This window comes from Ambystoma mexicanum, chromosome 2p (genome assembly GCF_040938575.1).
Source record: "Ambystoma mexicanum isolate Mex_15411 chromosome 2p, UKY_AmexF1_1, whole genome shotgun sequence".
NCBI classification, from domain to species: Eukaryota; Metazoa; Chordata; class Amphibia; order Caudata; family Ambystomatidae; genus Ambystoma; species Ambystoma mexicanum.
In genome coordinates this window covers 80176234-80190786 of record NC_090923.1, presented here as the reverse complement: position 1 = coordinate 80190786, position 14553 = coordinate 80176234, and the positions used below count along the sequence as shown (strand labels likewise).

The 14553-nt window shown below is 45.7% G+C and overlaps 1 protein-coding gene across 2 annotated transcripts in view; it reads right to left on the bottom strand.

The window, feature by feature from the left end:
- LOC138566230 (G-protein coupled receptor 22-like) overlaps positions 1-14553 on the bottom strand; it is a 1714615-nt gene that overhangs the window by 1332484 nt on the left and 367578 nt on the right. For both annotated transcript variants that reach the window (XM_069643296.1, XM_069643294.1), the window contains exon 2: positions 5925-6005. The gene's annotated coding sequence lies outside the window, so the exon portion shown is untranslated. The remainder of the gene's footprint in view (positions 1-5924; positions 6006-14553) is intronic.

The window sequence follows — 14553 nt, the reverse complement described above, 5'->3', positions numbered from 1 at the left end:
TTTAAAGCTTGGAAAGCAGAATCCGCTTCCTGTGTCCAAATGAAGACAACTCCTTTCTTCAAGAGTGATGTGATAGGAAGAACCCTATTGGAGAAACCTGAGATAAACTGGCGATAGAAATTGGCCAGTCCGAGAAAACGCTGTACTTCCTTAACGTTTCTTGGAGCAGACCAATGGGTGATTGCTTGTATCTTGCAAGGATCCATACGAATACCCTCATGGGAGAGGATAAAACCCAGATAAGACACCGAACAGGCCTCGAAGACACACTTCTCAGGTTTAACCAGTAGCTTGTTTTCCCGTAGACGTTCTAGCACTTGTCTGACGAGTCTTCTATGTTCAGGAAGAGAGGAAGAGTAAATGAGGATGTCATCCAAGTATACCACCACTGAAGAGAATAGGAGATCGGCGAACAATTTATCCATAAAGCGCTGGAATATAGCAGGGGCGTTTACCAAACCAAAAGGCATGACTCGATATTCGAAATGCCCTAGTGGAGTCCTAAATGCCGTCTTCCATTCATCACCCTGTCTTATACGGAGCAGGTGGTACGCACCCCTGAGATCCAATTTTGTGAAGACAGATGCGCCTTGGACAGCTTCTAATATCTCTTTGATTAAGGGCATAGGGTAACGGTCCTTTATGGTAAGGCGATTTAGGCCCCGGTAGTCAATACAAGGACGGAGTTCCGAAGACCCCTTCTTCGGGATGAAGAATAGTGATGCTCCAGCGGGTGATCTGGACTCCTGAATAAGCCCGTTCTGTAGATTACAGTCTAGATATTCCTTAAGAGCTTTCCGCTCGGGTAAGGATAGGGGAAACATCCTTCCAAAAGGAACAGACGCATCTGGTAGGATTTCAATGGTACAGTCTTCTCTTCTGTGAGGAGGAAGGGAGTGGGGTTGCTGGTCCATAAAGACCTCTGCATACTCCTGGTAATGTTCCGGTACTTGATGGAGTGAAGCTGCCAGCATGGAGTCACACTTCTGCATGGAGTCTAGGGAGTATTTATAGTTTAGGCATTCATTAAGACAAAGTTGCGACTGAAACTGGATAGTGTTGTTTGACCAATCGATTTTCGGGTTATGTTTACGCAGCCACGGAATCCCCAGGATGATCGGGAAATGCGCTGCTTTAATGAGGTCGAATGTCATTTCCTCCTGATGTTGGAACAATTCGACCCTAAGAGGTAGGGTCTCTTGAGTAACAGGTCCTGAGGACAGAGGCTGGCCATCCACCCCTTCGACAGGAATGGGTAGATTCTTTGGGACAATGGGCACGTCATTCTCCTGAGCCCAGGATACATCGATGAAATTCCCTGCTGCCCCGCAGTCCAGCATGGCTAAAGCCTCCCAGAAGGTAGAAGAATCCCGGGACAGTTTAACCTGAAATATCATCAGACGATTATCTTCACGGGGAAGGGAAGACAAAGTGTTAGTACAGGGATTCATCTCAGCACCCCCGAACCTATCCCTGTTTAGATTCGGGGTGTATCGTTTCCCGGTCGGCGTGGAGGAACCTCTGGGCAGTTTCGGAGCAAATGTTTGCCAGAACCGCAATACATGCAGAGACCTAGTTCTCTTCTTCTCTTTTTCTCTTCGGCTGTTAAAGGTCCTCGGGTGGTACCTATTTGCATCGGTTCTTCCACAGTAGAAGAGGTTGAATGTTCCCTGGAAGGATTTGGGGAGAAGGTTAGAGGAGAAGGTCGTGGACGTCTTCTTTCTTGTCTTCTTTCTCTCAACCTATACTCAATCTGAAGAGCGAGAGATACAAGTTCCTGAAACGTTTGAGGTCGTGCAATACGTGCCAGTTCATCCTTTATTTCTTCTTGTAAGCCGCGCCGAAACAAAGTCTGTTGAGCAGTCTCGGGCCATCCGGCATCTGTGGCAAGCTGCATGAAGGAGGTAACATAAGACTGTACGTCGTGCGTACCCTGTCTGATATCGATGATTGCTTCATAAGAGGCATACTGTACCTCGGGTCGTTCAAAGCGAGACTTAAAGAGCTGTACAAACTGATCATAATGAGCGATAGCTGGATCAGCCTGTAATACCAACGGTGAAGCCCATGCCAAGGCACTTCCCGTTAAGTTAGACACCAAGAAACCCACCTTAGCCCGGGTGGTCTCATACGTACGAGGGCGGAAGGTGAAATATAACTGACAGGCATCCAAGAATACCTTTAAAGTCTTTGGATCTCCGTTGAATTTCCCGCAAGGTAAAGGGAGGGGAGGAAGATCTCCACGGGCATCCTCACGAGCTGCTACCTGTTGTCGCAGGGACTGATTTTCGGACCGGAGTGATTGCACTTCTACGGTAAGCCCCTGAATGGCTGCCACCAATTCTTGGTACTGCTCGAGAGAAGCCATGGAGGTAGTTTGGCGTTGCACTCTGTCAAGTTTATCTAGGTTGGACGAACGATCCCCTCCTTCCTCCTCACCTGAATCGTCTGTGGACCTCTCTTGTAGTTCCGGTCTCTTCCCAGAACGTCTTCGGGTCTGTACTTTATCAATCCTCTTTACTTCTTTCTTTTGACGTAAGTAGGGGCGAGCTCCCTGGGATGCCACACTGTCGGGAAACTAGATAACACGAACAGCGGGAACTCCTGGGAGCCAGCCCCTGAGCAGGGAAAAAGCCCAAAGGGGCAGAAAAAACCCTGCAGGAGATGTTCTGGTGAAGGATAGAGTAGAAAGCGTAGTCCAGGAGAATATTCTTTCCGCGGAGGATGGCTTGATGGGATGGTCAAATGGAGTATCACCAGAAGGCAGACGAGACGCCAAAATATCAATTGTGATAAGTGCACCAATAGAAGCCAGGAGGGCAGCAAGAGCGAGGGAAAAACAGACTGAAAGTCAGAAGGGCAATGGAACGGAGAGAGAGAGAGACCAGTACAGCCGTACGGATCGAGACAGCAACGGGATTCCAAACGGGAGGCCAAAGGGAGACGGGAAACAGGGAAGGAACACAGGAGAAAAAACACACAGAGGAAAAGGTTCACTAGCGTTACCTTCAAGACGCAGAGTAACAGTGAAGGTGCAACGCGAGGAACGCCAGAATGAGCCGGCAGTAGTAAACGCCGGCGGCCATCTTGGAAAAACACTAGAGCGGTGCTCCCAGACGGCCGTCAGACGTGGTGGAACTGTTAATGGCGTCTCCATAAGGAAAAGAAACGCCGCCCGACTGAAGTCATGACAATAGGACAAGGTCTCAGTTCGCGACCCCAACAAGTGGCCTGCAGGCATATTACTTATTCATGTGTGCGGAGGTCACAACGGCCAGAATCCCACTCGAAATGTCATTCGGCCTCCATTTTGGTGTTCAGGGTGACTTCCACATTACAAGAGAACCTAAAATGGCGGCTAAATCCAAGATGGCGATTTACACAGTACATTAAGGTCAAGACCTTGCTGCGGAATCTACTTACACGATGTTTTAGACAACTTGGCGTAGGCCAACACACATTCAAACAATGCAATAGGAGGTATAATATTATCTCGATTCCAACAGATAGGCTGGCATTGGTCATAAGTACGCGACTAAAGGCCCAACGTCACTAAATTAAACACATCACCAAGTAACAACCACTTGCGCCACACACTGAATTGGTAATCATTTTTCTAATTCCAATACAAAAACGCTGCAGTTTTCATCCAATGAGGCGGATGGGTCTAATAAACCCTTCTTTTTTAACTATGGATCTGGGATCATACCTTCAAGATTTAATTGAGCTGCAAACTTATTAAAGTAGAGAACATTTCAAATTTATGTTTTGGCGAAAAGCAAATAGGTATTATTGAGTCGGGATTATACGTCAACAAATTGATTAAGCAGCTTACTTGGAAAAATAGAGAAGAATTAGTATTTTTGGTTTTGCACAAATGAGTTAGAGAAGTTACGTGAGGACCATTGGTTGTCACATCAGTGTTAAAAAGGAAGCAGGAGACATTCAACCGATTGTTGGAAGTATTGAAACTTCAAATGACAAATTAGAACAAATGCCCTGAAGAAGACGTTTGCTTCAAGGTCGAAACACGCCTTGGCGGCTGATTAGTAAAGAACATGTGTACTGAAAATGGATTAGTGTCTCCTATTGAGATTTTTTGTATTCGAAATTACAAAAATGATTACTGTGTGTGGCGCAATTCGTTGTTACTTGGTGATGTATCCAAATACATGTTTGGCGGTATTTCCTCTGGTGGATATGCAGTAATTTGATGGGTTCCATTGGGTTCTTAGACTTTCAGTTATTCCTCATTTTGGAGTCTCATAGGACTACGTGGAGAAATGCTGTATTACCACATCTAGTGGTAATAACACATCAGCTGATGCTTTTGTGTGATGGTAACTACCACCAAACAAGAGCAGACGGATTTGAAGAGTCGCACTTCTGAAATTCAGAATTTGGCAGAGTAGTGAAACATCTGGAATTATGCAATTCCGGATGTTTCACCACTAGCGCCAAACGCAAAATCAGGGCCCAAGAGCAAAATGCAAGCTCCAGGCCGAGCGAAGGGTCATCTGTGTTTTTAGATGCGGCCAACATGTATTAAACCCAAGAGCAAGACCTACAAATACTTCTGCATGGTTTAAAAGTTGCAGAGTGGAACATTCCAATAATGGTGAGACAATAATGGGGCTCATTAAAAGTTTGGTGGTGTCTGGGCAGTAAATCCGCACAGAAGCCACCAAATTGCATCACTGTTACCGCAACTTGGTCGGGTGGAATTACCGCTGGATCACAAGTGATGGTGGCAGAATAAATCCCTATTTCTTTGAGTCCATGGGACTCAATGGGTCATTTTTGCCAGAATATGGCAGAACGCTGCCGGATTTAACTCCAGATCATGAGTGCTTTGAAACACTTGCCTGTATATAGACGCTTTATAAATAAACAATATCACACCTCATATCTGGAGGTGAATCCTCCAAATGTCCACCAATGTTTTATTTGGGGGTGCGTAATGCGTGGGTATACAGTAGTACCACTGCATTTTACCTGCACCGCCCAACTCGTAATGAGTCGCAACTTGTGGAAATCGGCAATAGTAAACAACTGTGAAGGGCAGTGTGTTACTGTCTATCTGTGTTATAATAAAATAAGGTAAGATTCTGCACATGTATAAAATATGCAGTGAACGAATGACAGTGTTTGACAATGTCCATCTAACTAAAGGCAAAGAACACACACATTACTCTGAAAATGCAGCATCATCTAAGCGCTTTGTAAAATGTCTTTGGGAGAAAAGCACTACAAACAGCTAGGATCCCCGACTAACCTTGCACAGTGAGCACACCATAACCTCATAAGGAATGCTAGTGACCTCAGCTAAACTGGGATTCTGAACACACAATAACCTCATCAGTTATAGGTAGGGTTCCAAGTATAACCGGCATCGTGAACATACCATAACTTCAGTGAGGATAAGAAGACCCCCAAAATAACCGGCATCGTGAACATACCACAACTTCAGTGAGGATAGGTAGGGTTACTGTAAAATGTCCTTTTGTTAAAATAACTATGATGGATAACACGCAGGAAATGCATTACAGAAAGGAAAATTACATGTTCTCAAGTCTAATAATTAAGCAACAAAAGCTTTACTCAGAGTCACCAACCGCGCATCGCCCACCCCTCAATGCTTATCTGTAAAGCTTTTCTTTCTGGGATGGCACTTATGGTGCTATATATATATATATATATATATATATATATATATATATATATATATATATATATATATATATATATTGCACAAGTAATGTTATGCATTGAATGAACCTTCACTTTCAACAATGAGACCCTGGATAGTGCTACATGGTCTCCAGTGCTAATGTGATGTGCAACCCCAAAGCTAAGGCAACGATTCAACAAAACACCTCACAGAGCAGCAATTTAACAACAAAAAGGAGTGCAGAAAGACTTACGCTTCCGGTGACCCGGCTGTAGTCACAGGACCTGCGATGGATATCAATGGGCGGGACATTCTCTGGCAGCCATTTTACAGCCTAATAAAGAAACAGTAACAATTATTTGACTTAGTAAAGTGAGTAGCAAAACATTTTGTATAATGGTGCATTGTACTTAAAAAGTTTCCCAGCATCCTTTCTGGTCCCCGGCAGCATGTACTATATACCAGAGGTGCAACGCGACTGAAAGTGCAGCTTCAAATGGTGAGGGAAGGACCACCTTCAGAGACTTTGTGTGGGTGGAGCAAACTAACTTGCATGAGGTCCCCTTTCTGTTCTCCACAATTAATGGAAGGTCTCGGGAGGATAGCTCAGGGTAACACGCTCGTCTTGAAAGCAAGATGACGCTGAGCAACACAGGTTTGATCCCCGGGTCTGCGCTTAGGAACCTCTGGGTATTTAGCACGTTATAAATAACCAATTACAATTACAATGTATCTCTCCGCAGCTCTCCTTCAAGCTTCTCTCCACTGCTTCCTCTCTCATTCATGACTGTCTGATTGCCATTCAGGCATGGTTTGCTGCTAACAATCTCTGTCTTAATGCCAGTAAGACTGAGATCCTTCTCGTTGGGACCCCAGCCCTTGCTGCCTGCCCTCCATGGGCCCCCTCCCTCTTGTGAGGCAAAGACCCTTGGGAGTCATCTTCAACTCCTCTCACTCCTTCTCTCCTCACATCGCGGGCCTTACCAACAAGCCCCACTTTTAGCTTCACCTCCTCAGAGAGATTCTCCCTTTCCTCACCTTCCCCCAGAAACTCACTGTCTCCAGAGCTCTGGTCCTCTCCAGGCTGGACTACTGCAACAGCCTCTTCCTCAATCTGCCCAACTCCTCCCTTCAACTAATCCAGAATAGGACTGCAAGACTCATCCTTGGCCTGAAGCCCAGAGATTGCATCTCTACAGATCTAAAATCTCTCCCTTGGCTCCTGGCTGTTGCTAGGATCAAGTTCAAGACCCTCTGCATCATCCAAAAGGCTTTCTGGGGTCAGGGACACCGCTACATCCAGCGCTCTCTCCCTAAATACCTCCCTGCTAGAGCTATTCGGTTGGTCTTGTAGCTCCAACTCTCTGCAGATCAGACGCTTTACCAAGCAAAGAGTGGGGGGTGGATCTCTCTTCCGCAGGAGCCTCCCTCTGGCATGGCATCCCTGCCCCTCTCAAACTTGAGCCAGATCTCCTTAAGTTCCGGAAGCTTCTCAAGACCATCCTTCACTCTTCTTCCTTCCCTCTTCCCCTCCCCTGCTAATGTCCCCCTCTGTCTCGTTGACTGGCTGCCTGGTTCCTTCTGATTTACACAGGGCACCAGGCCTTCCTTGCCCAGTCTATCCCAGCACCTCTGACACTCCCCTCTAACCTGTACTTTCTCTTCCAGGGTCCCTCCCCTGCACTAGCTTGGCTGGGCCTGCACCCCTACTGAGCCCATTCAGCCCATCCTTGCACTCCCTGCATTCCCCTGGCACTTGCCCACCTGGCCTCCCCTTAGCGCTCGCCTAGCCCAGGGGCCCTCTTCCATCCCACCTCCCCCCCTGAACAATTGTGTGCTCTCCACTCAGACCTGCACTTCCTTTCCCTCCTTCGCATTGGCACATTCCGCTCTGACCTGCACTCCTCCCCCACCACTCCACTCCCCTGCCCTTCTGGTTTCTGCACTGGCACGATCCGAATGACATATGGTCTAGTAGGACCATTTGTGTTCTTCTTCATCCCTGTTGCCCCATCCCCCTTTGTCTTGTTGCGCCTTGATACACTTTTTGCTGTGAAGGCGCATTATAAATATCCAATAGATTGAAATAACATTCCAGGGTGGAATGGGCAGCAGATGTTGTAAATTAAAGCACATTGGGTCAGTGGAATTGCTCAAAAACATGATAGGATTTAAAGACCAAATGCACATCGTAATGGTGTCTGCCAGCGTGGCAATGCTGTGGTTGTGATGTGGTGTGTGGTTGGCTTTGTCAGTTGCTAGTTGATGGTGCATGTCCTGCTGCATTGTACCACAATCCTAAGTAACCCTGAGTAAACCAATTAGGAGTGTCTGTGGAGTGTCGGCGGGGATTCAGAAAGGAAGGGAGGGCAATTACCTACACATTGTGGTTCCCGAGTGTGTGCCCTGGCTGGCATTGCGTTGCCTGCTCCAGCATGATGCGGCCTAACAACACCTAGTGTAGCGCAACAAAGCATGCACGATGGGGAAAGAATGGTGTTTATGCATATAAGGAAATAAGTTCCACTTTTTTTGATGTTTTCCGAAGTCAAAGAGATAGTTAGCAGTTTACATTGAGTCTCTCTCTCTCTCTCTTCTCTCTCCCGCTCTCCCACCCCCTACCCCTCTTTCCATTACCCTCCCCTCCGTCTCCCCCTTCTCCTGGGTTTTTGGATCCTGGTGGCAAATTAACAGGTGAAGGTTTCCAGGCCTAAGGCTCTATGGTTGCTCGGCGAGTTAGACTTTTAGGATATGTTCAAGGTCTTTATACTGGGTTCAGTTTTTAGATGGGGGCATGTTGTACTAATGGGGAGGGACCTGCTCGATGTCTCAACGCCATTATTAAGATGAGATCCCAATGTTCTAGTGGCACTATACCCTGCTAGAGGATTGTAATATAGGGTTTGCCATAGTTTCGGATCGTCGCGTTTTGGATCTGCAAACGCAGGCTGAAATCTTAGGGTCTATTCCGTTGCTTTACCGGGCGCCATTTTAGACCATTTGCGCCCAGGGGAGATGACGTGCCAGGGTTTACGGCCAAGGACAAATCTGGTTGAATGAATTTCATATGTTGTTGTTGGGATATGTTTAGGACATGTTAGGAGGCTGTAATTGGGACATGATTAGGACATGTCTAGGTATAGAATATTACAGTAGTATTATATTTATAGGGCGCTGAACACCAAAGCGCTTTACAATGAATTAAAATGAATTAGAAAAACGAAATGAAAGTCAGTAACATATATGGGCCCTCATTACAACACCAGCGCTAAACCATGGCGCTATTAGCTCCATGGTTGGTGCCGGTATTGTAACGAATCCGCCAATGCTCAATGGAGAATTACCACCCCATTCCAAGGTTGGCGGGGCGGTAATTCCCCATTGAACTTTGGCCCTTCCCCATTCCCATTTTTGCCCCATAGGGCTCAATGGGACTGAGGAAGGCGGTAAGTACGGTCCCCGAAATTGCGGTACCGTGCTTACCTCGAGAGTCCCTTTGCGCTTCCCTACTTTAACGGCTGCGTTCAGGTCGGGTCCCGCAAAGGGACCTCATAGGAAGGCGCTAAGTGGCAAACAGCGCCGCAGCCTTTTACGGCGCCGTTAACCACTTAGCGCCAGGGTCGTAATGAGGCCCATGATCAATGGAACAATATGTGGTCCTCAAGAAGAGTACTAAAATGAGACTAACGGGAGAGAGAGCGAGGCAGGAGGGGAAGTGGAAGGGGGGGGGGGTGTCATCTTCCTGAGAAGATTTACAATTCCACCTTGGATTACACAATAAGCACTGCTGCGGACAACTCACGGTATATCTAAGATGTACTGACAATGCAGGGCCCTACACCTTTTCATATAATCACACCTCAACATTGCAAAAAATTCCTCTGCCATCGTGGGATTCCCGGTGCCCTGACTGGCCGTCAACAATACATATCTGTAACGAAATGACTACTGGTCTGCCAGAGTACATGGACTGGTAGTGGCTAAACCACCTAGTCATCCACACACTACTACTAAACCAGCAGTGATCCCAATCATAAAGGCCAAGCGGGTTTAGCCTGACAGGCATACCTCATTGGACTCTTTTGGTAGCGCGGGCCGAGGGCAGGCTATATCCCCAGGAAAGTGTGTGCTGCCAACAGTAGCAACCCAAACAGCGTTAGCTAAATGATTGCAAAATAAAAGAAGGTCTGATGAAGGTTCTATAAATATAGAAACTTTATAAAACAATAAGGAGGATAGCTCAGCGGCAGCGTGCGCGTCTTGGAAACAAGACGACACGAAGCAACAACAGGTTCGATCCCCGGGTCCGCGCTTAAAAACCTCTCGGTGTTTAAGCGCGTTATAAATACGTAACTAAGAAAAAAAAAAACAACACAATTACACAACTAAGAAAAACAAACAATTCCTGTAACAGCGCCTCGATGCCTGTGGGCTGTGTGAGCGCTTTATAAATGTTAAATAAATTAAATTAAATTAAAAATTAAAAATGCAAACAAACCAATTGAAAACACTAAAATCCCACTCCTGTAAACGAAATACAGGAATGTAGAACTTTGATGTGAAAGGGCACTCCGGGGTGATAAGCAGAGGTGTCCAGGCACGAGTCTTAGCAGAAATGACAATTATTCAAGGATAGGTATAGAATGGGGGATTAAGTCATTAAGGTCTGATGAAACAGACCAGTGGGACAGGGCCTCTTCAAAATACCTTACTTCTCATCTTTACACACTCAGCTGAGGCAAGCTGACCATCCAGGTGCTTTGCTGAGTCATGCACTCCCACTAGCGAGTCAGTGTCGAGTCAGTTCGATGTGTGGGCTCCCTATGGGAAGAGTCAATGTTCACACCAGTCGAGCCGATGGCTTCCAGTGGTTCAAGATAGCAGGACGATGCGACAGAGGGGTTGAGTCAGCATTTGAGACAGGCTCGTCAAAGACTTCCAGCAGGTCGACTCGGCAGTGGGGCCGGTGATCGGGTTGATCAATTCAGACTGCGTTAATGGGTTGAATCAGTGTCTGGATGGCTCAAAGTGCAGCAAGCAGTTCGAAGGTTTGGGGAATGCAAAAAACAGTACAGTGGAGACTTTAGTAGCTTGAAGAGCATAACACGCGGTGAAGCCAGCTCGCAGATGTCTCAAGGCAATGAAATGGGGTCCCAGCTCTGGGTTGATGGGGCTCAATCCAGGGTCTCCAGCTGATTTATTCAGTTCAGGACTTCCACTGTAGGAAATTGGCTGGCACCTGCAGGAAGTCCTACATCTCCAGTGAGCAGGCTCCTGGTTTTAGTACAATAGCCAGCAGAGTGGGCTTGGTGCACAGCTGTTCACCTTTACTGTTCCGTTGAGATAATTAGGGAGCAGATCTTGTCGCCTTTCTTCACCTCTCTGGCAGAGGGCTTTGCAATAGGCTGTATTCCCCACAGACGTCTAGTGAAGGAAAGTCTTCCCTCTCCTTATACCGGAAAAATGTTACAGGGGATAGACCCAAAGTCGGCTGTTAGGGATCCAATTCAGGCTGCTGTAACAAGGGCCCTTTGCATTCTAACATCATTCTTAGAGTGCATCGTCCTGCAGGAAATGGGGGAGGTGGGAAATTGTAGGGAGATTTAGCAGAAACTAAGATGGTGCAGCCCATCTCCTAGTCTGCGTCTCTCCTCTGGCTAATCTATCTCTGCTCCCGTCTCATGTCTACTGACCTCAAAAAAGACTCCAGTGTTCAGCACCCTTGCGTGTGCATAGCTTTTTTAATGAAGTTGCTGCCTTTGAAGCACACAGTCCAAGGAGATCTCATGGAGAGGGGTCCAGTTCCCTCGGTGGAAGGAGTTATCATTCCTGTAGGAGGAGCAAAGAGGTAGCTTCCTGGCCATGTCCCACATGGGGGTTGTAGAGACATCCACGCCAGATTGCTAAAACACATTGATCTGTCATAGCTGAGCCCTGCTTAAAAAGTTGACACTAGTATGATTTCAGAATGCTGTTGTTGTGTAATTGTATGTCTCTAGCAGCCAGGATGCCAAAGCCGTGCATGGCTTATGTTTAAACGTTAATGTGATACTGGACTCACTAAGCAACACAATTATTCTGTTTTCAATCACAGTTTCTGAAGATTTAAAAAAAAAAACACATCTGCCTGTTGGAACGTTGTATTCTAGCAGCTGTGAGCAATACACATGTGACCTTTGAACCTGCTCTGCTGACACTGGGGATGTCAGGTGACATGTTACAGCCAAGGCACATTATTGCATTATGCGTTTGGCATTCAGCTTTATGAAAGGGGAATCTGATTAGCAGACCTCCCTTTCAGAAACAGAATTGCCAGCAGAGCTTTATATAAAAAAAAATCAAAAAAGCTCATGCCCCCCACACTTCACCAGATGGTCATTCTATCACATTATTCTCCAGTCCAATCAAGGGATATGCAATGGATGCATGGCTGGTCATAATAATACAATTCTAGGTGAGAACCTTCAGTGACCACCAAGAGAGGTGCTTGAGCAGGACACCATTAACTCACAACTTAGAACTCCCTAATTTTGTGGCTAAAGCACAGTGACATTAAACCTTTTTTCCAGGGTTCAACACTTTGTTTAATCAGTGAAAACAGGATCTGAACACACTATGCCGTTTAGACATTTGACCACATACTGTTTGAGCTGGTAAAGATACTTAGGTGTTGGCTTTCACAAACTATCATAATACTGTCCTCTAGTGTCTACTTGCAAACTACACAAATCACATTGTAAATCACCCTGACAATATAGAATATAAAAGAAAATGTTTAACCACAATGAGTACCATTTTACCTTCAGTTTCACATCCTGAATGTACGCCTACAAGACTCAGAATAAATAACAATATATGCCTGCCTGAAAAATCGCATGCTATAGACCATTATACGTTTAGCACTCAAAGACATGAAATACAAAATTCTGATAAGGTCATTAGCTGACAGTAACTGTTTGGCAAAATCTTCCAGCTTGATAAGAAAATGTAAATATCCACAAAAAAGCAACCCTTTTATTTTGCATGTCAAACTAGCAAATTTCATGGATATAAACTAAGATATAAAAATTGAGGTTTTTTTGTGAATAACTTACATTTTCTTTCAAGAGATAACAGATTTTGCAGGCAACTGAAGCTATGTGAGGGATGTGTTTAGAGATAGAAAGCAAGGATAGCTCAGGGGTAACGAATTTGTCTTGAAAACAAGACAATGCAGTTTAACGCAGATTTGAATCCAGATCTCACGCTTAGTAACCACTCCTGGTACTAAGGAGTGTTATAAATGAATAATAATGGAATGTCCAAGACCTTGTTATGGTGCTGACCATGATGGTGTGTTCCGAATGCTTTTTTTCTTGGGGCGCCCTGCCCTCCCAAGAAAGCTCCGGTGACCATTGAGGTCCCATGTGTCAAGACCTCCCATTTCGGGGGTTGGAGTTCATTCCCAACTGCATGACATTTTTCCAAGATAAGTTAGCTCATAGAATACTGATTAAATTCAGGTTAATTGAGTTGGAGACCCAAGAAATTCTAGCAGCCTGCAAGCAAATTGTAGGCAATCTCCAATGCAGCCGAATGAGCGACCGGGCTAATGTAGTGGAGACCTTGAAACACGTGTCTCTTGATTGTCCAGGTGTGGAAGAAACCAGACGTTAACATGTTCATGAGATTTACCTACAGTGCTGAGAGCCTGAAACGCAAAGAGTTTTGGCAAGATGCATCGGCGGGACACAATGAGCTTAAGTGTAGCCATTTTTGCTTATTGGAATGAATGAATTCGTCAAAACGTCCCTAATATTTAGCATTGGGAAACCGTGTCGGGCAGGTCATGATCCGGAAGTCGATTAGGCCTCATTACGAAGTTGGCGGTAACCTGCTAGCCAGCAACCTCGCCTTACCGTTTCCGTCGCCTGACGCCCGGTGTTAGTGGGATATCACAGGCAGCGGCGGTACGGTATGGTCCCATTCCCATGGAGTCCCGTAGGGCTTCCTGGCGATAGGAACACTGGAGCCCCTGCGCCGTGGTTAACGGTGCTGGCGCTTCAGTGAAGAGCCTGCCGTAGGGGCTTGAACTACTGGCAGGTCAGGCCTCCCGGTTGTTCAGTGCCCCTACTGGCAGACTCGAAGTGAGCCGGTCCGTAAATAAGGGTGCCGATGTTGTTACCAGCACCTTAATTTCCCGACCGGGTCACTCGTAATGAGGCCCATTGTTTTAAGAATTTCTTTTTTAGCTTGTTTGCACATAATGCAGTCCTGCTGTAGGAATTTTAATATGAATTTGGTATAATGATTTTATTGTTTTAATGGATGCATATTATACATTTTTTAAAGAATTTATAAGTTTCTAAGAAAACAAATTGTTTTTGTAATATTTGTAAACTGCAGTGTATAAAGTTTAATGTAAACCAAATATGCACTTAAATAAAATTATATATAGATATAGATATATATCATTTTTTTATCCCACCTTTAGCAATGCTGATGTGCACATGTACCCTGCACTGGAGCGCCCGCGCCAGGTTTACATGCATCATTATGATCGGAGCCAAATGTGTTCCTCTACGTCATGTGTCCCCCATATTCCTGGAGCAATGGTGCCCACCACCGCAGGTCTGTGCTGTGAGCAAAGGTTATCATTTAATAATAATAATCGGACATTTATATAGCGCTTTCATCCAAAGCGATTTACATAGCACATATTTACATGCATTGTTATTACCCAATGGAAATTGGTACTACCTTTATCGCCATGGGAAGGATGAGAGACTGAGTTGACCTTGCTGGAATTTGAACCTGCGACCTGCAGATCAAACACAAATCACAGCAACGAGGGCTTAACCCGCTGAGCCATCTTACCATCTAAGATCTCTCCGTGTTCACCG